This window comes from Poecilia mexicana, unplaced genomic scaffold, assembly GCF_051168715.1.
Source record: "Poecilia mexicana isolate PSO_F unplaced genomic scaffold, ASM5116871v1 scaffold_3, whole genome shotgun sequence".
Lineage (NCBI taxonomy): Eukaryota > Metazoa > Chordata > Actinopteri > Cyprinodontiformes > Poeciliidae > Poecilia > Poecilia mexicana.
The window spans coordinates 28,163,577-28,189,986 of record NW_028263372.1 but is presented as its reverse complement, the minus strand read 5'-3'; the positions used below and the strand labels follow the sequence as shown (position 1 = coordinate 28,189,986).

At 36.8% G+C, this 26,410-nt stretch overlaps 1 protein-coding gene across 2 annotated transcripts in view; it reads right to left on the bottom strand.

Annotated features, from left to right (window-relative positions):
- cskl (c-src tyrosine kinase-like) overlaps window positions 1–23,414 on the bottom strand; it is a 44,113-nt gene extending 20,699 nt beyond the window's left edge. For both annotated transcript variants that reach the window (XM_088004395.1, XM_088004396.1), the window contains exon 1: window positions 23,171–23,414. The gene's annotated coding sequence lies outside the window, so the exon portion shown is untranslated. The remainder of the gene's footprint in view (window positions 1–23,170) is intronic.
- Window positions 23,415–26,410: the final 2,996 nt, after the last annotated feature.

Below are 26,410 nucleotides of genomic sequence, written 5' to 3'. Positions count from 1 at the left end.
TTCTTAAGGGAGTTGAGTGGTTCTCAGTAAGGCCTTGTGACTTCTCAATCTTCTGCTGGTGAATAAAGAATCATGCCGCCTTATGCACTTTTGAATGGAACAATAATTCTACAAGAAAATAACAAAACCTTGGAAAGAAGATGCAGGAGATGCAGCACAGCTGTATTTGAAACTAGGTTTATTACAACGAACAATAGGACATTTCAGGACAAATGTACATCCTCTGCACTGAAGATCTGTATCACAAGTCAAATTTAAAAGGTTTTGGAGACCTTATTTATTCTGGAAAGGCTGCAGAGATAGTGGTGAACCAACGATGCCATCACTGGGAATTTTAGAGCAAAGAAACATTGCATGAACAAACTCTCAGACAGCAGCTGAACCAGAAATGGGATAAAGGACAAAGGAAAGCACATTTTCTCTTTGCAAACACTTCCGTTCTGCTTCACACACTTTAAATCTGCAGTGAAAAATGAAGTTTGCTTTTTAGCCATCTGCAGGTGTTCATACAGATTGGTGATATTTATCCACTCAGATTTTCTGGACATGAAATATGGCCAGGAGTTCTCATCCAGCAGTTTGATGTCATTTCTTACTTTTGACAATTTTAGGAATTGGAAACATCCATAAAGCTTGAGAAATTGACATGACCTACTAAGAGAACAGATGAAAAGAATTTGAATAAAAACAGCTGATAATCAGTGTACCCTTTAAATATTCAACTACAATTCAACTCCTGCAGATTTTCTCCCCGTGTCTTGACAGAGAAGTAGCTCTGGACATTTACTTATTGGTAAAAACTTAAGTTTACAAGCAAATCTCTACCATTTTGAGGGGGCTACCCTATAATTCTGCTGGTACACTCGCTCTGTAATATGCCAGGTGCAAGAAAAAATCTAGGTAAGTGTTCCTTTATCATGGTTCTCTGGATGAATGAAAGTTTAAACATGAATCAAAAGATGTTTTATTGTTCAGACTGCAGCAAGTAAATCTTATGACTGAGAAACCTCGGACCGAGTCATTCTCTGTGCCACGTTAATTTTAAGGCAATCTAGAAGACGGTCTAAAGGGGAAGCTTCATCGAGATGTTTCAGAATGCTGGTCATTGTGAAATGTCATCTTGTCTTTTATTTATGCTAGATTGAAATCAATAGCCCTGGCGAAAATTGAATTTAATGAGCAAGCATTAGACAATAACTCTCATTACGCTCAACAAAGAAGAGCATTGCATGCACAATAATTGCAACATTCCAACTGAATTCCACGACTGGTCAGCAAATGACACTATTCATTTGCAACAGAGAGACGTCTATATGCAACATTCCCCATCCTCAGCAACTTTTTGTTTATTGTCCTTCTGCAATCTGCTGTATGTCTTTTCTTTTAAACCTAAAATTTAGCTTCAACTAAAATTCAGCCCAAATAAAGTAAAAACAAAATTATTTTTGCTAAATGTTTAAATCAAATCATTTATTTGATCAAAAATTACAAAACATCTGAAATACGGTGTAATGAATTGTATTTATTTAGATACCCAAACTGAAGTGCTTTATCTGCATCCCTTTATTTTCATTTCCATTCAGATTCAAATCATGGTGCATCCAAGTTTAAATCGGTTTGCTATGAAAAGCATTATGTATTTACAAATCTCTGAGACAGTAATGCTGAAATGGTGCTCATTACAAAAATGTGCCACAATTAAGCAAAGGAAAAAAAAAAGTAGCAGGCAAATTAGCACCCATTTAATTTAGCAAAAGCCAATCAATTCAGATTTTTGGGGGATTGTCTGATGCATCACTGAAGAGAAGATGACCTGTCCTTGAAAATAATATACCACTGAGGCACATTAAGTTTGCACAGTTTCTAAAGAAAAATATTAGTTGTCCAAGATTTCTGGATTTTAATTTGCTGGATGATAACATAAAGCTGTGGAAGACATCTTAGGAAAGTCAAACCCCTGGCAGAAATGTAGGCCTGGAGCTGAAAATGGAAATGTGGTAAACCCTCAGACAAAACCATACAGCCAAGATTTTATTAAAACTATGGAAAACTGAGCAGCTGCTGAAGACGGTAAATTACTAAGCATGTCTAAGAATAGTAACCTGTACTTGTTTTACACAAAAGAATTACAAAAATATGGCTGGGTTCAATTTATTTTATTAATTTTAATTATAGACACATGGAGAAAATGTGTTTTAAATTTGCTAAAGCTAATTGGGACACTTTGTCCAGGTAAGAATTAAACAGCGATGGAATCAAGTGCATAAATGTGTTTTTTCTCTTTTTCAGTTTTGAAACATAAGTCATATTTAGCAACAGTCTAAATAAGCAAATGCGTACACCTATCAAAATGGGAGCACAATAACAACGAGACAAGAAGCAGGAGCCGGAGTTCGCATTCACATTCTTAAGTAGACTTATTCCACTGAATGAGTCAAAACTTACATCCTCGCCTACACTTTGTCAGACCATCACAAATATGGAGATGACGAGTTGTGATAAAAGTATCGCATCATACTATCTTATGATGTAAAGTCCTTTTAAAGACATGCTAAAAAAAAAAAGCATGAGCAGAGTTTTGTTCAGCTGCATGAAGTATGCAATGACATGGTACTTCTCCTCCCCCACTTGTTGCTAGCTGAAAGAACGCTAGTAGACTCTTCCCTCACAAGAAAACCAAAGACATCTAGTTTGAGAAAGAATTTGGGATCGCAAGACACATCAACTGTTTTCACTCAAGGTCATCATAATGCTGGTATTTCCTGCCAAGATCTGACTGCTCTGAGATCTGCTGACCTAAACAAGGAAACACTTTCCTGACAAACAAATGATATTTATTTAGGACATAAAACCCCTTCATTTATTTCTAGACTGCAGGCAATTCAAAAAAGCTCTTGTGGTACATGGAAATTTTAGTGCAGTAAAGTTTTAGTAAAGTCCCACACAAGCAGAGCATGAAGCTCTCACTGTAAAGTGTACTGGCAACAAAGAGAAAAGTGTGGAAAAATATGGAAATACGATCTGTCGGGTATGCAAATATTCAGTACAGACTGACAATAAAATGCTTACATGGCTGAGAGTTTGCACAGAGGACAGCTTGGAACTGTCAACAACAAATGACTGGTGGCTGCGTCAAATTTCCCTCTATGTAAAGCACTTGACAGTAAAGCTGCCTGCAGCAATAAAATCCGAAGATTTAAAAGAAATAAAAACTCCACAATATTTTCAGGCTACTAATAGGTTGTTTTTCGATATATAGAGAAATATCCTTTTTGCAAGAACCTGTCAGATTTAGCATTTAAATACAAAATGGGAGAAACTGTATTAAAAATGTAGAAAACTATTAAATTGGCCATAACCAGACTGCATTGCACAACCCCTATTGTTTGCATGTTTTTATTTCTGATTTGCATTACAGTACACAGGGGTCTGTGTCAACCAGGAAGCAGGCTGTGGGAATAAGGGTCACGATTTGGACATCCTTACCCTCAGTGTTCTCAAATCTCTCTCATTGGCAGAGTGGTCTCCCATCCCAGCAGCCACTACGTCCACATGCTTCAGTGATCCCATAGCTCTGATGTCTGGGGTTTAAAGCTGGACGAAAACTACATTTTTATGCAGCGCTGCTTCTTCTATAAGTCAAAACAAAACTACTAAATCATTGAACTGAAAGTAACAACAAAATACTTTTAAATAGAACTTATAGAAAATAATATTTCATTATTTAAAACATTAAAATAAACAAATAGATGTGCCCGAGTGCGGCACATACATGAAGAATAACAGCACAACACTGCAGATTAGGAACAAAAAACTAACACCATCAGCAAAGCAGAGAAATAAAAGGCAAGGCAACTATACTACAAACTCACAATTCTATACAACGTATCCACCTATTACAACTAAATCCCAAAAAATTCAAAGTTAACGATGAGTTTAAAGCTATACTTTCAAATTCAAGCTGAAAAGTATCAGACAGGCATGACGGAGTGAAATAAATTAAGAGATGCTCTTGCTTACTCAGCCATGATGACTGTGGCTCTGTTTGCCATCTGCCGCATCAAATGTTTCCAGCGACCGTCACCTCTTTTTTTTTTTTTTTTTTTTTTTTTTTAGCTGCAGTGTTTTTTGTTTTTTTCCCCACTGTTTTGTCTTTTGTAGGATTCTGTAGCAACAGAAGGTTAGCTCTGGCCTTCTGGATTTAAATTATTTTGAGATTTTTAAACATTTATACTAAGTTCAAAAATAGTCCAACACAACCTGAGATTTAGAGCAACAAACGCAGACATATGTCAAGGGTTTTTTATTTTTTTGTGTTTTCACACATAGTGACTGAACATGACTTAAAAAAAACAGAAGTCCATGTCTTGACAAGACACAGTAACAATATTGACTGCTTTCCTTAGGTTTATAATTCATACAAACAAAGATTATGTTGAGCTTTAAACCAGAAATTGCATCTAATTCCCATGAAATCTGAGCCTTGTACACCCACTGTTCTTGGAACGGAAGGACGACAAACTGTGGCTGCAGGCTATTCCACGTTGCTCCGGACATCTCAGGAATAATCTGCCTGTCAATGCATCCCAGGTCCCACAAAAGGCCTTTCAAAAACATCAATAAGGAAATTTAAATGAGTCTCATTTACTTTGCACAGTTTGACAGTCCATTTTTAGGATTGGTACAAAGAAAAATTACAACGAGAACACGAGCCCATCTACTTTCCCTCTTCACATAGAAACAAAGTATCTCCTTTGCATGGTACCCAGAAGAGTAAGCTCCAAGTTAATGTTGTTTTCTTAACTCAGGTAAACCAATAACTCTGCAACTAATGTGCCTACAACTATGAAGAGAATTTGTAATGTGTTGTAAAATACACATCTGATCAAAACAGTACTGCAGTAAATTCACAATCTACTTTGACTCAGAGGAAAATATCTCTCTATACATTATGGTTTTAATATGTCCATTTCAAAACTATACAAATTCCTGTTTTACCATGCCTGCCGTTAAAATAGCTTGTAATGACATGTCAGACCCCAAGTGGGAAATTTTGGGCAATTTTACTTCAGACCATAGCATACCCCTACTTAAGAGCAGCTGCAAGCTGTCAGTCAGCTGTGTATGTCCAAATGAAGGAGAACTGCGTCACTTTTCCCCTTTAAAGTAAAATAAACTGGGAATTTTACCCAAAAGAAATGCAATGATGGGTTGAGTTAGGTCGTCTATTGGTGAACAGAAACATTGTTTATTTACTTGACAGACTCTTAACATAGCATTACCAAACAGAAGAACAAACAATGTACTGCAGGATGAGGATTTTTTTTCCTCCTAAATTTTAACTTCTTCCACTGTTGTGTAGAGCTGCCACGACCAGTCAACGTAAATGATCATTAATGTCAAGTTTTAAATCAAATGCTTTTAGTTGACACAGTCTTTAGAAAATTATCCTCATTTATGTAACCCTCAAAATGAGTGACAGCAGTTTTTCTCTATATTGTTGTAAAAATAAAAATTGACAGCAGTCTGGAGCGGTACTTTAAAGAACATGGCTAATAAAGCGTCTGCTTTCATTGTGAACTGAGTCGGGGTTGTAAAGAGTTTTAAATCTCGTCAAAGCTGAAGTGGAAGGCCTTCATGTGAGGTGATAATGAACAGGAGGATTGGATGCTCTGTAAGACTTAGTTTGAAACCAACAGGAGGACACAATACATGCATGACGAGCAGCTGAAGAAACGACATCCGGGGCTACCGTCGAGCAGCAGAGACCTCCATATCGGTCACCTGTATTCTCCCGTAAATATTTGTTTATGGAAAGATGTGTCTGAATTAATCAATGTTCCAATTTTTAGCACATTCAGTCATGCAAATAATATTAAAATATCTCCTTCTTTGAGGAAAATGAATTTTCAGTCAATCTAAAAAAGAAAAAAAGTCGATAGATTAATAAAGAAAAGTCACTAATGACAATCCTATTCCATTCAAGTGAATGTATAAAGCAAATATTTTAAACCTTTTGCTGAAACGTAGCAAGAAAATGACTTGTTTCTGTTCTCAATGCAATAAAATAGAACTAGAAAAATTTTTTTATTACTAGATATTAAAGATAAAAAAGCATTTTAATGTGATGTTTTTAGCAGTAGTTGTAATGCAGAAAGCATTAATTAAGTGATACATTTTGAATGCTTGTTTTAATATCAAAGTAGAAAAATACCTGCTTCCAGAACATTAAATTACAAAAAAAAAAAAAAAAAAAAAAAAAAAGAAAAACAGTCAGATCAAAACTGATCCAATACCATTTTTTAATGATTGCTAAAGCAGAGCAGGAGTGAAAACTCTCCCACCACATGCAGGCTGAAAGGTGGGCAGACAGGGAGCAACCCTCCAGCCTGCCTCTCTGACGTAACAAGTGACAGGCCTGGGCTCGCTGCTGGTGACAGATTACAAGAGCAAGGATGCAGGAAGCAGAAGAAAGAAAGGAAGAGGGAGGCAGAAGAACCCCCCCACCCATTTCACTCACCCCCGGCCCCCTTTGAGCTCTGGAAGGCTCCTGGCGTGGAGAAAGCAGAGGGGGAGGAAGGGTAGTGATGGTTGCTTATTGTTTAAGCTCTGTGTGCCGCGGTTCCAGGCTCAGCACACACTCATCCAGATCTGGCTATTTATATCCACACAATATCCATGCAGACAGAGGCAGGCTGCAGCCGTTTTCATCATCGAATACATTACAGAGACACTGAACCGAAGGGTCTGCCTGCTGAGAGGGTTTCCATTTTCTGATTCTTTTTTTTTTACAGGATATCCCCTTTTATAAATGGAGAGTCTCTGTGTTTACAAAGTTGTAAGCTGTTTTTTTTTTTTTTTGTTTTGTTTTAAAAGCGTATGCAAACTAAAAATCTAAATTAGCTTATTGAGTCCTGTTGAATATAGAAAAACTGGATTTCAGTCCTGATCAGTTGAAAAACACCTGATTTAGGTCTTGAGAACAGGTCAGCCAATCTATACCGGTTGGCTGTAATGTAGCTTGAGCTAAATAAGATCAACAACAACTGATTTAACCACAAAACAATAACAAAAACGTCTAGCTATTTCTTTACTCGTGTATTTCTGATACGGAAAAGAACCATCTGCCAGATGACTCTCTTCAATTCAGTATTTAGACAAATACTGAATTGTAAATAGACAGGAGTTCACCGCAAGAAATTCTTAGTCGCTTCAATGTATTTCATGAGTGTTAATTTCATTTTGTTGACAGTCCAAATCTATCTGGCAGAGATGTTGAAGGGACATAAAGCTTAGATATGTGGTGGCCAAAGTTAATGGTACCATCAGCATATAGAAGCAGCCAATAGTAAGTAGTGTGTAAGTGTTTGGGAGATGACTGGACAAACTATTAATAAGTGTGAGACGCAAAGGGAAGCAGCGTTGCAGAAAGGCATGCAACAAGTGGATGACTGGAGACTAAACAAGCTTAAGCCAAACTATAAATGTTTTTACCATGTGCATTGTGATGCTCGCACTTTCTTCAAGTAATATCATGAATACATTCAATTTATGGCTCTTTGTGCCACATACAAAGCCTAGAATGACAACGTAATGATTTAAGTGTGCATTTCCAAAGCAACCACTCAGCCTCTGTGTCTGATTTGCTGGAAGCTCAGTTTCACTTAAAATTCCTGAACACATTGCTCAACCTCCTCCCCCACAGTCTAAGACAACTGACAAACACAGACTGTTTATCAGGTGATGTAGTGAAGCTGAAAAAAATATAAAGAGACCATTTCCAATTAGAGTTCTCAGTTTTACATTTCAGATTTATAGAGATGTCTTGGAAGCGTTTTTGCTCCAGCATATTTGATTCAAATGATTAGATTACCTCCTCAAAATGCCATTATGTCAAAGGCTGTTAATCAGCCAAGTGTGTGTTAGCAAGGAAACACTTAAAACATGTAGGATCGTGAGATCTGAGGAAGGGCTGGACGATATTTAAGAAATCGTCTTGGAAGTCTTTCATAGATCCTATGAATCCTCTTCATTTTTTTTGTTGACACCATGCTAAGGAAACTCTGTCTAGCTAAACTTTTTAACAGTTTTCCCAAAAATTTCTGCTTATTGTCTCCCGTCTCTCCATCACAATTAATGTTAACGCATGTTGTGCAACCTCAAACTCTGTCCCCTGTGAAACACATGATCATATGTGGGACAAGGGAAATAAATACAAGAGAAAGAATTGAGGGGGGAAAAAAATAACCTTTTTTAACACTCGGAGTCATTTTTGGAACCATTCCAGCTTTAGCTTAAATGAAGCTCATAATCAGAGAAAATGGTCATGAACTTCATTATCGAATGGTGAGTAAGAAATTTATTCAGACATGTAAAACAGTTTAAATTTTGATATGTGTCCTGCTGCTTTGTCGGTGTACCTATGAGTTTCTCGAAGTTCCTCTAATAAAGTAGACTACTTATTTTTAACCTAGAAACTACACCTTTTTTTTTTTTTAACAAAACATAGGAAGTGTTAATACGCTGCTATTCTGGGCTTTCCTTTCTAGACACTTCTGCTGTTTATATCAGCTTTACGCTCAGGGTTGCACTGATGGCTTCTTGTCTCTGTCGCAGTTCATTAAATATCACATAATAGAATAAATACAGATCATTTAATTTAGTTTCCAGGCAGATTGTAGCTTTTATCAGCGCTTTCACTAACATAACATGCCATGTTTTGAAAAGCCTACTCTTTCAGTCCCTGATCTCTTAACACAGTTTAATGTTTTGGTATCTGGCTCATTTGTTCTATTACTGTGCTTCGGGGGCATTTTGGGGTTCTCGCAGTTGTTTAGCATATGTGCGGTCTGAATGTGGGTCAGACCATGTGCTATCCAGTTTAGAATGCGATGTATAGCATACTTTTGCAGCTGTACTAATTCTAATAAGTTTTATTCAAAAAGTTCAGCAAAACTCCTGCTTTGTTTTGTAACTCAACTTGTTAAAGAACACATCTGCTTTTGCCTTATGTGGGAAAACAGCTGTAATTTGCAAATTCTGTCCTGCTGTGTAAAGGAGGGTCAGAGTCTGACTTACTGCTTGCAGCTGCAGTAGAGAGTAGGACATTATTATTGGGATGAAGAGAAGATTTTAAATATTGCCATATCATGTGCTGCAAATTCAAAAGAAACTGGTATTAAGTCTAAGTCATATCACCAATCCTGAAAGATGGATGTACACAGAAGTTGCTTAAACATCTTAGGGCTTGTGAAGAATAATAGAGGGGAAAAAAAAGCTAGAACACCGCCTGCTGCGGCTGCTGTTTTCATCGCCTCCCCTTCCCCTTTGATAGCTAAGCATGACAACTCCACCATTCAGAACAGAGGAGGAGATGAGGAGGCAAAGCACGACGATGGTGACACAAAGAATCTCATTAGAGGCAGCCACAGTGGGGTGCTGGTACAATATGGCAGCAGCATTAGCAGCAACTGCAGCTTCAAATCTCTTCAATAAAAGAAGCATTCAGTGGCAACAGAACAGACCGAATGGAGAAAAATCAGACTCAGTGAGCAGAGAAAGAGGCGAGGGAGGGAGAAGCTACAGCCTGGCCAGCAACTGGAATTGCAAATTGTCCTGGATCACTGTAATGGCTCAGGAAAGGGATTATAGAGATTACCTGCACAGTAAGTAATCTCAAATTGAGAAAGAGATTCAATGTTTACACTAGCTGCCGGAAAAAGAAGCTAGATGCACGAGAGCAAGAGAGATGGAGAGTAACCCCGATGCAAGATGGAAAACGATATGAAAAAATTATGCTCACAGATGGAGAGGACAGAGGTTAGGGAAGCAAGGACACAGCAAGGAGGAAGACGAGTGAAGAGCGTAGAGAGGTGGTGGGTGTAAAATGCATGAGAACGCTCTGCATCTGAGGCTCCTTAATATTAACAGCAGTCGTCTGTCACTTCCTGTGCCAGCCATGAATAATCCAGGCTCCACCCAGCAATGCCAACATGCTAAATTATTCATTCACAACCACAGACTAGCATTAGCGCACACTGTGGAGCACCCTGTGGGGCGCATGCACATTTCCTGGCCTAGAATCAACAACATGCGTGTGTTCACATGCTGGAGGCATTTGCGCGCTACATGCATATTATTAAAAGACTTTTTTTTTTTACTGTTTCTGACAAATTACTTTTTAAACTTCCAAAATTGATGATGCCTTTAACGTGTAAAGACAACTAAAATTAAACTGCTTGAAACAAAGGATCTGATACACACATTTGTCATTTCTTCCATCTTGGGTAAACAATAGCAGAACCTCTAAAGTTATGAAAATGCAACTTCAGTGATTAATAAACACAACCAAACTGTGTTCAGATTCAGAATTAAAAGTCACCTTAAAAATAACCATTTATCACTCGTTACTGATTCAGCCGCAATAGAACAACCCAAGAGACGAAACTAACTAGGTCACTCTTTCCTTTCCTAGTCTACATTAAAAATGGAGCCTAATTATCTCGGAGGAAAACTGTCAGAATTAACCAGCCCAATGTTTTGTCTTTTAGCTTTGTTGAAGATCTTGGGGTGAGTGTGTGTGTGTGAGACTCCAAACTAAGCACTTTGGTCACATCGCATCCAATTACGACAGCAAAGCTTTGATCAACTTCACGACTTCTGCAACAACCACACAGCAAGCCAGGAATTGCTAAACAAAACTACAAAAAAAAAAAAATGAAATAAAGCTCTAGGTAATATTCTGAGCTTCTTTTCACAAGTGAAACAAGGTTTGAGGAGTGAGAAACCCCTGGATGCACATAAAGAAATATGCGCGTAGCACAGAAGACATTTTGCTAATGCAGGGCTGCTGTTTGCAGAGGCAGCAACTGCATATCCTGCCTGCAGACAGAAGTGCTCAGGGAAATCTTCAGTGAAAGCCTAACACAATGTGTGATGATAGCCCCATTCACTTCTAGCTCAGGTTATTGAAACAAAGTCTTAGAGGTGACAACATTCACACAAATTCTGATAAACTATAAACAGACAAAATCCCCAGATGACACCAAAATTATACATCAAGTATGAGATTATATATGTGAAAAAAAAATGCGACAGTTTCATGGGATCCAGTGAGCTGGAGTGTGCCGACGCCCCCTCCCCAGCCAGTGCGCCTCTCTACTAGCACTGCAGGCCTCCGCACGTTGCCCCATCATCCGAGACGTTTAAACTTTGACTTCTGTTCTAGTTTCCTGTCTATGGTGTAGAAACATGGGACCACTGGATGAATTTAACACAAGCATCCAAAACAAAAATGCATAGCGTCATCTAATTACATGTATTTAAAAACAGAAAGGTCCACTCCCACTAACACTCAATAAAAAGGCCTTTAAAATGTAGAAACAGTCACATTTCTGTAGCTTTGGAAACTACCTTTTTAAAACCTTGGTATACAGCTTGGCATTAGTGAACAGTTCAACGCTAAACTGTACTAAGGAGAAGATGTTTGACAAATTTATAAGTTGATTCTAGCACACAAATGAAATAAAATAAAATAAAAAAAAGCAGCTTCAAAGATGAGCTGTAAAATGATTGAAACCCCCAAATGAGAAAGATTCAAGGCTGCTATAACGTTTATATTTTCCTAATCATTTTCCTGCTACTTTTGGGTAAAGCCATATTTTCTAAATGTATTAATGCATACATTTAGACAAAAGTACGTACACGATTATAAAACATTTTGTCTCAGTTTTTTTGTGCATTGCAATTAATTTGCACAGGAAATTACAAAAATATGACTCAACAATGTAATGTTTTGGATAGTAAAGTAGCTGTAAAAAAAACGTGCAAACATTTATTACGGAGCCCAACATGTATAGCCAGTGATTCTTGAGAATAGGGACAAAACAGGTCCTATGGATAAAGCATGAAATTTGAATAAAATATACACAAAATATATTTTTTTCAAATATCTAACTAAACTAACCTGGGTCATGTGAGCACAACAATGTATATTTTTCTTTTTTTTGCTGAATATTTTTTTATTTTAAACATTGTAGTCGGTGGATGATGCCTGTAAAAGCCCTTGTCCAGGAGCAGAACTCAACACATTCTTATAGTTTAAAACAATTAAATAAATACTAAAATTATATATTATGACATTTAAGTATAAGTAGTCATATAAATGATTATAAAAGTATCGATAAATTGAATTAAAAATAATTTTTAGATATTTTCCAACTCCGTTGAAATTTGTCCTTAGTTTTTGTCAACACCGTCAGAAATGAAAAGAATGTAAAAAAATCAGGCATTATTGGGGGGCACCAGAACTTCTGAGGACCCCATGACGTCATCTTTTCTCTTCCTTTGCTAGGAGGGCTAGTTAGCTCCAGTTAGCTTAAGTTATTCTTTAGTTTTTTCTTCTGTTTTATTCCTAAGTTGCTCGTCACAACCATGATGTGTCAACTCCATAACTGACAATTTACAAAACTTTGATGAAATTTTGTGAAATAAAAGCTTAATTTTGGTAAACTGTAAAGATTTCATGGACCTGACGAGCTACAATATGGCCTCCTTCAGAATAACATCATATAAATTGAGGTAGTTTGGCATTTCGTCAACTCCGTCAGATGTCAACTCCGTCAGAGTTTTTCTGACTCTTTCAGTGAAATTGTTGTCAAATCTCACTTAATTGTGGAATTAATTCATTTTAATGTATTTTACATGAATTGCATTACTTCACATGTACCAAGTTTTTTATTTTACTCACTAGTTTGTCACCACCTTCAGTTCTGTGTCAACTCCGTCATGCACTGTCAACTCCATCAGATGGACTTTTTCTTGTTTTTTGTTTTAAATAATATTTATTTTATTTCTTGAGAAGCATTTGTCTGTAAATTGAGTAAAAATATCACTAATGGGGTATTTTAAAAATCATTTTAGATTTATTTTTGTCAGATGGTGATGACAAAGTTTTGGGTCAGGTCGATTAAAAATGTAATTTTTTTAAAAAAATTCGCAACTGGGAGCCTGTACCTTAGCATCTTCATATTTTCTAAACATTATTTGTCATAGTTGCATACATAAGGTTGAGAAATAATTAAAAAAAAATATGGGAAAATTAAAACCCATTTTGTCCCTATTCTCAAGAATCACTAACTCAGCTGAATGGAACAAAACTGAATCCAAGCAGCCGACTTCTGATGTAAAACCAGCATCAAAGCCCTTTAAGTGACCAGCAAAGAAATCATATACTAAATCATTCAGAAGGGATCTGGAGAAAATTGCTTTATAGAGTGAGGTCAGATAAAGCCCCTATTACAGCACTAACGATGCACACCCTGACTGAAGCGCTGCAAAGTCAAGCTCCTCATTTGGCACAGATCAGAAAAATTAATTCACAGGCTAACATTTATCCAAGCTGCCTCTATGACAACATGAATTAGTAGCTAGGGAGTGTCTGCATGTTTTAAATGTTTGGGACGGTACTACTTTCCCAAGAGACCGAAGAGGCTTTACAGAAACTTGAGACGAGAAGCTTTATCTTCATTCGACGACATCAGCAAATGCTCTGTGTGTACGAGTTGCATGTCATGGAAGAGTGAATTCTAAGTACCTAAATTATACCCAAGCAAACTGCATCATTGGCTGTCGATTTCATTCACCATTCAAAATCAAAAGGTGGTTCAAAGATCAGCAGACACAACTAGCATGCCTTCATCAGACGAGGGGGTACACTCGGCACTCACTGGGTTAGAACAGAGGTCTCAAACTCCAGTCCTCCAGGGCCGGTTAGCTGCAACTTTTAGATGTTTCTACTTCAGCACACCTGGCTCCAATATTGGCTCATTAGCAGAGCTTGGTAGAGCTTGACTGCCTGCTAGTGACGCAATTTCATCGATTCATTCAAGTGTATAGGACAAGGAACACATTTGAAAGTTACAGGACTCTGTCTGGCCCTCCAGGATTGCATTTTCTGACCACTGGGTTAGAGACAGAATACAACCTGGTCAAGTCACCAGTTCACCACACAGGACACACAATCATGCATGCAAACATTTAGCTAGTTTGGCTGGTTATATTGGTCTCTAATGGGGTAGAAGTTGGAGTACTTGAAAAGAACCCATTCAGGCAGACCTTGCCAAGTCGATCCAGAAAGACCAGATTCCTGGATTAGAACCCAGAACCTTCTTATTGTAAGGCAACACTCCTACCAACTGCTTGAATGTACTGCCCAGATTGACATGTATCCAAAACAAATTCAACAAAGTGGCAATGTTTCCATCCAGTTGTCATGAATTTTGAGTAAACTTTAAACAACAAAAAATTAAGAAAAAGAAAATGCACATTAGAAGCGTTTCCATCGATTGGTTTGGAGAAAACCAACCAGGCTTCACAGGGCATAATTTCATCACGTCGCTACGCGTGACTGTAGTAAATCAAACGTAGAGGTTGCAAACTACCGGAAAAATGGAAATTCCTCCCATCCGAGCTGGAGGTGTGGACTTCAATTTTTTCTGACTTTTGTGCCTCTTGTAAGGCACAGACACATCTGCGGATGGAAGTATTGCACCACTCCCATCACAGACTCCAGGCTAACAGTCCTCCCCTCTGTGCTGAGGTTTGGACACCATTAGTGTATGGGAAAGTTTGCTGCATCAGAACTTACTCAGCATCTCCCATTTTAACTTTTTTTTTTTTTCTTTTCAAAAAAGCCAAAGAAAATACCGCAAAGGACCGTAAAAACCTTTTTGCAAAATTGAGGAAGTTAATTTGAACTTTGTTATAATGTGACACTTGAAATATCACAAAACACAGCTAGTCATTCATGATATAACATACATAACTTCAAACAACTGCAGAACATCAATAGAGAAATAAAGAGGAAGTCCAGAGTCTCCCCGTCATCGCCATCACTACTGATTTATTTCCACCGTAGGATTACCAAAATAACTCAGCTGAGTTTAACATATCTTTAAATGGAGAAAACGCTTTCTTCCTGCTGATTGCATTGTTTTCCTTATACTTCCCTGACCGGTATGAGTATAAAGCACATGAGTGATCATGACGTAAGTTTGGTATGATAGTGCACAGAATAATCATACAGTGAAACCAACTACAGCAAACAGAATAGGTAAGAGTGATTTGAATCAATTTGATATAACTCTTTTAGTAATTGCAAAAAAAAAAAAAACAGCATATGAAGTAATCGAATAGCTTATAAGAATCTAAAATAAATATAAGTTGGTTAGCAACATAACTAAAGTTTTAAAATGTTATAAAATTTTCTGTTGCCCTGTTCGGTTTAAAGTCCGTTTATGAGTTGAAATATAAATTACTCAGTGACAGTTTTCGACCATTGAATGTAGCCTGGGGTAGGCATACCTGTCCCTCCCTTGTTTTTGCTGTACAATGTTTTTTTTTCTTGTTCTTACAAAATACATTTATTTGGATGTTACAACAAAAAATAAAAATTTAGATAAAATCATTAGTGTAAGGTAATGTTTTTAATGTTGGCAACATACGAGATGTTTGGGAAGCTGTTTTAAATTAAATTTAGCTAAAAACTTCATGTAAATACTAGTGTATATTCAAAAATCACACTGAGAATCCCATGCCCAACTCTGACCATAACCATGTCCGCTATTTTAGGATAGTGCTGTTAAAGACTTTATACAATTTTACTACTAATTTCAATACAAGATATATATAAAATATATATATATTCAATGTAAACAGATTTCTACCTTGTAAACTTCTTAAAACAATGCTGTGTCAAAATACTAGTTTTGTATTACACTCTCTTTGGTCTAGTCAAATTTACAAAAATGATCTTTTCCTTTCTTTTCCATTGAAACCTAAGTGATAGTCCTGTAGAATACACCCCCAGTTTAAAACAAAGTTAGCTTCCAGTCACAACTGGCATAAAACAATAAGGAAATCCTCTCAACAAGGAGAACATCTGAGTTGGCCAAAGTACAGTCTCTCTTATCAGCATTACTCCACATGGAAAATAATTAACTCTGATGTCTAGCGTGTCAACTGGCAGCCAAACACAAAGCAGAGGTGTTAAACATTAATGTTGTCTTTTAGTACTTTTTTTTTTTTTTAAATGTCGGTGAGAATCAGAGCAAGGAGCGGAGCAGACATCTTCAGTCATTTCTGTAAGATGATGGGACAATCAGGCTAAATTTTATTTAGGTTCTAAATGTTATTTTAATTTATAAATTTAAATAAATAAATTCTGCTATAAAATTTAGAGCCGTCATGAAAACAAACTCTACATGGTGATGATTACATACTCTGAATAATAAATGAGTATTATTCAGAGTATGTATTGTTGGAATTATTTCTTTTTTACTATTTTTCCACTATTGGTTTCATGGGAGAAGGAAAATACAGAAAATCAATATTGTTTAAAATATAAATGATTCATGTGCTGTTTAGGGATAACATTGCTTTGGCTATTTTGACTGGTGTTCCTTTTATAAATCACTTGTATCATTAACATAATGAACACCACAAACTTTCCAGTGTGATAAACGGAAAGTTCATATGAAATTTTTAGATATATCTTTAGTTTGAAGCCATAGTGGTTAATGGAATAACATGGAAGAGTATCATTAAATAAATGCTAAGGATTTCTGGTTGAGTTCTGAAATATTACAACTCTATATCCAACTTACAGAAGACACTGACCGAAAGAATCCCCTGTTAGTTCATATTAGGGAAGTACTTAAAATACCAAGCTTGCAAGCTCCAAAAACTTATACTTTCCTCTCCACAGACATTTAAAAAATGACATAATCTTTATTTAACCGGACCGTAAGTTCTGTATGAACTTACAAAACAGTAACTACATAGGAATAATATGTTTTTTCTTATTACATGGGCAATTAGAATATACTAAGACCAGTAGAAAAGATGTTCTTTACATAAAAAAAGTGTGATTTCCCAAATTCTCACTCTCAAATATATTCAGTGTTGAAAGAAGGAGCAATAACATTTTTTCAATTTTCTTTTTCTAACAGCAGTTGAGGAGCGAAATCCAAAAATAGGTGTAGATTAAAAATTAAAGAAATGAGTCAAAACAGTCATGAAATGTTAATGCTGTGATTTCTTCCCCTTTTCATTTCCCTTAACCTCTCTAATTTTACCCTTGCTAGAATGCCAGCAGAAGTCAAGCAGCAAGATTTGATCAGGGAAATGGGATGTAAAGCTGTCTGAAATGCCAGTTTCTAGAAAAGTTACAACGTTTAACATCGCTTTCTCTGTCAGGAGGTTACCAGTGGGAAACTTCTACTGCTTGAGGGTGAAACACTGAGACTCAGGGGTGAGCTGGTAATAGAGTCCTGGCCATCAAAAAGGTCCCCAGGCAGTCACAAGATAGACTGAGCAGGGAGTGTACTTGTAAGTATTTTACTGCGCAAGATTTAAGCCACACTACTCTGCTGTGCAGCATGATTTCCTGAGAAGGAGTAGTGGCAAAATATATTCTGTCCCCAGGTTGGAAAAGCATGGCTCAGCTTTCAAACTTTAAAATGTTTTTCACAAAGCCACTGTCTAAAAAAAAAGGAGCAGGACTGGTTGTGGTTAAAACAAATCTATAACACGTCATGTGTAGGCATCACATTTAGTGAGGTAAGGACTGGTTACAGCTACAAAAAGCAAAACGTTGTCCTACTGAGGCAGACAATATGGCTAATTAACAAGTCAAGTCACTTCTTAGACTCAAAACATTATAAATCAAATCAGACTGGTGTTTCTTCAAAACATATGGACATCTATTTAAAGAAAAATAATGAATAAATTATTAACAGTCTGCTGGCTCTCTGATATTTTTGCTGACAAAGACTTCAAATTTAATCTCACAAATTGAGATTAAATTAAAGTTTGACTAATGATGCACCATTCTGTTAGACAGTGGTTGAAATTGGTCAATTTTTACCCTGATCAAAATTGTCCAACACTCCTTTTTTATTCACTCCTTTTAATAAAATGCTCCATCCTTTTACTCCAGCTACTTGATTCAAAGGCACTTATCAAACACAAAACAACAAACTAAAGACGGTGGAGGCAGTGAAAATGTACATACCAGCCAACAACAAACTAGAACAACTAATCTGATTATCTAGTTGAGAGAGCAACATGCTGTGCACCCCAAGGTCTGCCTGCAACCCCATTATACCTGCTTCAGGTTCGGTCTGGTTTAACAGCTTTGTTACTTTAAAGACATATGCCACTGCCAGCTTTAAAAATATTAAGCCTTTAAGTGTTTCTAGAAAGAAGGCTTTCAATGTTTTTTTTTTTTGTTTTTTTTTTTTGATCTGCTCATGTCTCAGAGCCTGGGAACAAATTTCCCCGCACAGCTGGACTGCCTCACAGTCATTATGAATGTTTAATACATTTTTGAGCACTAACTTCTACAAGAACACTATCGAAAGCTAATTTTATGTTTTGTTCATGGAAGAGAAGACATTTTGTGGTAACCGATGAGTTTCCTAATAACTGTTAATCCCATGCAGTCAGAGAGGTTTATAATTTTTTACTCAGCATCAGTGTTTTCTTCACATTTTATAAAAGTGCACAATTGTTAAGACACCCATTTGTGGAAGGTTGTTGTTTATTCAAAGGCAGTTAGGTTTTCAAACTATAATTTATCCGCTTTGTGTAGTTCAGCGAATTGGTTAAACAGAATTACACTGAATTATTTTTATTTTCTCCAAAATCAGTGAACCACACTGCTTTGTGAGACAGAGGTGAATTGTGTACTATCATTGTTCCCATTATACACAGGGAATTTATCTATATAGCAGGATATAAAGATATGTGTGTTGTATCAGACTGCAGATGCTAGTCTTTATGTATTGTAGTACTTAGTAGGATAAAGTTTTAAACAAAGAAAACTATCTGGTTGGTCAGAACAATAAAAATCTGGATCAAAAACTACAAGTAAAATTTATAGATGTGTAATCTTTACAGGGCTGTAAGGAAGCTGGCAGCAGCCTAAGCACAATACATAAAAATTGTGATGGAGATTGGTTTTGATTTACTCACATTTCCCCCTTTCCTCTGTTTCTTTTCCATCATCATGATGTTTTCATCAATATCTGCGAGCTTTAATATTACAGGCAAATCATCTACAGCAGTTGTGGGCAACCGGGATAGCAAAAGTTCATCCAACTGGTCAAATGTGCAAGTTGTGCAGAGCAATCTAAATATGACAGGCTATCAAATATTACGTCCAAGCAGCCAGTAGCAATATTAAAAATGCTTGCAAAAAGACTTTAATAACGACTGCGATTTGATTTATTCTGCAAATTCAGCAACACTTGCAATAATAGGTAGATTTTTTTTTTCAAACAAAAATCATTTTCAATTTTCTTATGTAATAAAGTAAAGCCAGAATATTTTTTCCTAGATTAACATATAGGGAGAATTAAAAAAAAAAAACAATCACGATGATTGTGAACTAATTTAACTCGCAAGTACTAATTTTTGAATACTTGTTGTGCTTAACATGTACATTTTCATCCCCCAAAAATCAAAAACTGATATACAAATGATCTTAACTGCACAGTCCCTGAGTTCACCAACATGTGAACTCATGTTGGTATGTGGCAAAACAAACAGAAGACAAGAGGGTTATATGGGAAACAGATTGGAGACCAACGAAACAGACCATAATTCACAGAATGTCGATAAAGAAACTATTTAGAACCTCATAAAGAGCGAGTACAGTTTTAATGTATGATGCATCTGTTTCTGAAAGAGGAAGCAGTGCAGGTGCAGAGCTTATGTCAGTTTCCATTTCCTTTACAATTCCTACTCAAGTGGACCATGACATGCTTTCCCACTTTGCATGTTACAAGGCCCATAATAAAAATGCATCACCCATAATGAGCATGTTTCTTACCAGACACCGAACTCTCCACGCCTGGGTGAGAGACTCATGAGCTGCCTTTTATTTAAACTTTGGTGCTGGATGCATCTATGTAGCGTGACACAGAGGTAGCAGGGTCTACAATATACTTTCTGTAATATAATGCTGCCCATAAATACCTGTATCCAGTTAGACTGTGCATGAGAGTCTCCAATAAATCTGTCCTCTTTTATTGCCATCGCTGATAATAAAAGATGAAGAAACATGTTGGGGGGGAGGGGGGAAGGTGGAGGTCAGCGGGCCTTGGATGGTTTTCAAATGAGCAATGAGATGGATTCTGTGCAGACAGAGAAGCCATTTCTTCTCTGTTGAGCACATAAGCCTGGCTCAAGGCTTAACATGAGACAGCAACACTGTTATTCACAGAGACAAGCCCTCTCCCCTCCCTCAAAATGGATTCGGAGCTAATTAAAAGACGGCCAACGTGAGGCTTTTAGAGCAGTCTTGTGCTGCTGGCCGCACCTCAACTGGACAACTCTCACCTGATGGGGAGTCAGCGAGGATTACTGGCAAAGAAATGTGTGACAAGCAGCACAAAGTGGTGTTCACACAAATGCTTCAACCTCATGGGTCAAGCACTACAACCTGAAAGCTTCTTGAAACTATAGCCTTTTGACTAGAACCACAATAAAATACAAAAAAATAATAAGTGGCAAGACATCCCAGCACACGGCTAGCAGTTCAGCCCTGACAGATCTGGCATATGGATTGCTAACATGTTGCAGTCTGGTTCACCAGATTCCTCAGAGGATAATGAATGCCAAGCCAAGCCCCTCCCTCTCCAAACAATCATGGTAACAGATTTCTCTAATAAGATACCCGCAGCTCTCATCATCAGCTCCCACTTAACCAGCACAGAACAAGCAGATGACATTTCATTTCATGATTTAGGCATGAGCCCGTTACCGGTATCAAGGTCTACCAAGGTTTTGTGGAGGTACGGTTTCAAAACTGCTAAACATCTGATCTAAATGGTTTCTATTAGAGATTCACAACACGTTCTCAAATTCCAGAGACTGGAATCGGACAATTATGCCTCAATTGACAGGTCAAAAAATGAAAATGAAAATGTTGATGTTTCTGTTCTATTAAAAGCATCAAAACTAAGAACTTCCACAATTTGGGTCTACAGACACTTATATGTATGCACTTACAAGCACTTCTTTAGGTTAGTTAAAGTCAGATAAAAACCTATGTTGCTGCATAAACAGTAATTGTTCAAGTCCTTTGTTTTCTGTAAGATTAAAAGTTACAATTGGAATACCACTTTTTCTTCTTTTACATGATTTAGTCCTTTGAAAACACAATTACAATGGGAATCAAGCTAACACAGAATTGGCTGATCAAGTCAAAAGAAAACTAGACAACTGTAAATCATAATTGGTCCATTTCAATTTCCAATGGTTCATATTTTGTTTGATGATATGCAAATGACCAAAGAGAGAACCACCCATTACTCTTAATATACAAATTTTCAACAGCAATACAAGAAGGATATCTGTATAGCAGCTGACTGCAGGTTTTACCCGAGCAGATAATCTGACCAACAAACAAACTGAAACTTGCACTATAGCAATTACTGACCAACAAAAACAGAATAAAAAAATTGATAAACACTTGGAAATTATTTTATATTTTTGTTTCAGCTAATATGTCATAAATAAAAAAAATAATGAATAAATGTAAAATGTTACTGCCAACATTATTAAAACAAATAATTTATATGTTAGATTATTTTTGGCAACATTACCTCTATAGTAATTGTTCCTTTTCACTGAAAGGAATATGCAACATGATACTTATATTATATTTTTGTGTTCATACTACTACTAATAATAATGAAAAAGTATATTTACAACAGAAGAGCTTTTTTTTGTCAAGAGTTAAATTAAAAATAGAGCCAAGTCAGTCATTTACAAGCCACATTCCAACGTAATCAGACATTCAAGACTATAATCCCAGAACTGCTGGTTGGTCAAACCTGCAGAGGCAACAAGATCTGAACAGGAACTATGGTCAAATCTGACCTACCACAAAACGACAACATGCTAGATAAGAAGCACAGACACTGAGATAACACACTAATCAGAAGAAATGTTCCCTGAGAACAGCCCAAGGCTAAAGATCAGGAACTGATTAACCTGACAGTCCTCACCTAAATTTTTCTAGAACTATGTGTACAGTAATATTACACCACATGCAGTCACACATGAATTATTATTGTCAGTCCTGTCATAGCTTGTACAAATATGTGGGTTTCAACATATCAGACTACCTTGATGAATTGAAAAAGCTAAACAATGTAAAATTTGCAGGGATTTGCGTCTTCCGAGTGTAAAAATAAAATAAGTGTTTGCCAGTATCTTAGTGTGCCACGTTTTAAATGGACGGAGCAATTCATTTTATTCACCCATGCTTTACAGAAATGATCAAACTGTAAACACAAGATTGTTTCATTTATCTGCTGCTGAAGCTTGCAGTTGTCAATTCAGAAAAGACGCGCAATATGTGTAGCAGCGCACAACCACAAAAGGTTGAGGTTTAACCAGATTCTAGCTCTACGTCAAAGCTACTAAACATATTGTCGGACATGAGTTAATCAGGCTACAAACGAAGTAGTAAATCTCAATATTTACATATTTAAAGTGAACAGATTTGTTTACTTTAATTATCTCTCTAGCTAAACCTCAGTAAGCAGTTCCTCCCCTTTTCTTTCCAGAATGTCCATTTATTTTACCCATAGCTTTATGGAAGAAGAGGCTAGAAAAAATGAGGGTGACTCAGTGGTTTGGGGTGCAACTACTTAAACGCCATAATGGTCATTAAAATAAGAACATAGAGGAGACATAGGAAGAAAAAAAACTGATTTGCTTTTGTGCGGGTGCTTGTTATTAAATTGCTAACCGTATTAGCAAACACAAAGAAAATGTAAAACCTGGTCAGACCTACCATACATCTGAAGTACTGTCCGATAATGGATCTTGTGACGTTACTAACCATTGAGCAGCGGCTAACGCTAACGCTGAGCGAGGTTTAAGGTTAGCCCGGCAGAGCAGTGATTTGTCTTGGATCATTTCTCCCCACACTGTTTGGGAAATGTAAGCTTAACACCACGCCATAGAGATTAAACAACATTCCGTGGAGAGCTGCCCCTGAACCTCCCCCTGGTAAAACGCTGCAGCTGCAGCAGCAGCAGCAGCAGCAACAACAAACCGAGACAAAACAGTCACTGCGCTGTGGCCAACTCACCCAAAAGATACCGCTGAGGTGTCGAGCAGATGCGGCTGGAGATTAGCGATGAACGCCCATCAGTGAAGCTTCTGCGGTTTGGGGGCATCCAGTTTCCGCGGGGCTAATGTCGGACAATCCGAAACGTGGCTTTGCTTTGACGGCTTTCTGTCCTCTGACTGCATATGTGTGTGTTGTGTTTGTGTGTGTCTGCCAGGCCTGCTGCTGCTGGAAGGAAATGGGCTCCTCTCCGTCACTGATACGCGCATGCGCATGCAAGCAGAAACAGAACAGAGGAACGGTGTGTGAGCGCAACCTCGTGGCCAACAGGTGAGCGTCAACTGATGGCAAACTTGTTACATGGTTTTAAAACGTTTTTTATGCCACTCCAGCTCAAAACAGGGCATTATTTTGAAGTGGAAGGAAAATGATGCATGTATTATTATTATTATTATTATTATTATTATTATTATTATTATTATTATTATTATGTTAACATAAACTTAAAATCTGAAAAGGGCGCTTAAACTTAATCCACAATCCACTGTGACACAAAGAGAAAGGACACCAGACAAGTTTTAAAACAATACCAGTGAGCACTGAGAACCACCAGCTCTCAAATATGGAAAAAAATATTACAAAACCCCAAACTCAATCTGCATACCAAGAAGCCACTTCTCTGGAGGAGCTGCATCGACCCCGCAGCTCATGTAGGAAATGCTATTGATTAAATGTCTTCCAGAAATTCAGCTTTTAAGTAAAAGTGACAAGAAATAATAATAAAAAAAAATATTGTTGAAAGAAATCCATCATAATTCATGCCTCAAACCATGATGCTCTGGTCATGTACTATGGTGTACATTTTAGGACATTCTCATGTCTCAGGAAATCATCTTCATCTAAGGCAGTTAGAACAAACGGTCTCAGATTTATTTTTTCTTTCCCATTAGTGTCCTAACTATTATTGCTTCTGGGAGAATCCAGGGAAACTGATATTGTACCAGTTTTACCACTTGCCTTATTCAAGGCAAATGAAATTAGCCTTGAATAGGGAAATTTATAACCTATTCACTTTAAATTATTTTATTTTCTGTTTAATTATCCATCCAAAAGTCCCTGTTTCTTTGTTTTCTTATGACCTGCGTGGATTTAAAATTTCTCACGTTTCACGATCCTGGGTATTTGATTATATTGCTAATTGTGTTCTTTTCCCATTCCTACCTCTGTTGCTGCTGTTGCTATGGTTTTAAATGCTCGTTTATTTTCCCTTACAATGTGTCTATATAGCATGTGGGTGACGTATTTTGAAACCCCCGACCTGACAATGGCGCCACCTATTGGGAGCTTCTCTGTGACTCCTGAGAGCTTTTATTCTGATGACGTTTTTTCTGACGCCTCAGTGATTCTTGAGAATAGGGACAAAACAGGTCCTATGGATAAAGCACAACATTTTAATAAAATATACGCAAAATATAATTTTTTTCAAATATCTGACTCAACTAACCTGGGTCATGTGAGCACAACAATGTATATTTTCCTGGTATTTGCTGAATATTTTTTTATTTTAAACCTTGTAGTCGGTGGCTGGTGCCTGTAAAATCCCTTGTCCTGGAGCGGAACTCAGTACATTATAATAGTTTAAAACAATTAAAGAAATACTAAAATTATATATTATGACAATTAAGTATAAGTACTCATAAATAATTATAAAAGTATCAATAAATAGAATTAAAAATAATTTTTATATATTTTCCAACTCCATTGAAATTTGTCCCTAGTTTTCGTCAACACCGTCAGACATGAAAAGAATGTAAAAAAATCAGGCATTATTGGGGGGCACCAGACCTTCTGAGGACCCTATGACCTCTTCCTTTCTCTTCCTTTGCTAGGAGGGCTAGTTAGCTCTGGTTAGCTCATGGTATTCTTTAGTTTTTTCTTCTGTTTTATTCATAAGTTGCTTGTCACAACCATGATGTGTCAACACCATAACTGATAATTTACAAAACTTTGTTGAAATTTTGTGAAATAAAAGCTTAATTTTAGTAAACTGTAAAGATTTCATGGACCTGATTAGCTATAATATGGCCTCCTTCAGAATAACATCATGTACATTGAGGTAGTTTGGCTTTTTGTCAACTCTGTCAGATGTCAACTCCATCGGTTTTTGTGACTCTTTCAGTGAAATGTTGAAAAATCTCACTTAAATGTGCAATTAATTCATTTTAATGTATTTTACATAAATTGCATTACTTCACTAGTGAGTTTTTCTTTTTACTCACTAGTTTGTCACCACCTTCAGTTCTGTGTCAACTCCGTCAGATGGACTTTTTGTTGTTTTTTGTTTTAAATAATATTTCTTTTGTTTCTTGAGAACCATTTGTCTGTAAAATGAGTAAAAATATCACTAATAGGATATTTTAAAAATCATTTTATAGTTATATTTGTCAGATGGTGACGACCATCAATCTGACCCATTCTGGCTCAGGTTGATTAAAAATGTAATTTAAAAAAAAAATGTTGCAACTGGGAGCCTGCACCTTAGCATCTTTACATTTCCAAAACATTATTTGTCATATTTTCATACTAAAGGTTAAAAAATAATTTAAAAAAAATAAAATGGGAAAATTAAAACCCATTTTTTCCCTATTCTCAAGAATTACTGATTTCCGAGACATTTTCATCTAATGCCGTTTTTTCTGAGAGCTTTTATTCTGACACCTTTTCATCTGAGGCCATTTTTGCATAGACTTTTTATTATTTTATTCTTGTATCCGTTTATTAAGAGGTCTGATGGCTTTTTGTCTGTGGTCTGACGCTGTTTCATCTAATGTGTGAGGATGTTTTCCTGAGACCTGAGGATATCCTAATATGTACTGTGCATATGATGCTTTTTGACCTACACAGAAAACAGTGTTTGAGAGTACTCTAAACCTTGGATACCCTCCCCACTAATGGTGGTTTGCAAGAATCATCCTGTGAAAATGCTTTTCATTAGAATGGACAGGGAAGTGGGTCAGAGATTATTTGAAGATGAGTACAGCTAAATTCACGCCAATCAGATGAAAAGGGAGAGACCTAAATCCATTTGGAAATCTGTGAAAAGACTTGGAAAAAAACTTGATGTCTACAGATATTCTCCATCTAATGTGACTTGTTTGTGCTACTTACTAACCACAGGAAAAGGGATTTTAAATACAGTAAAGCAATAGATTACTGGGGATTTACCAAAATGTGGTTAAATGGGGAAATATTCTGTCATGA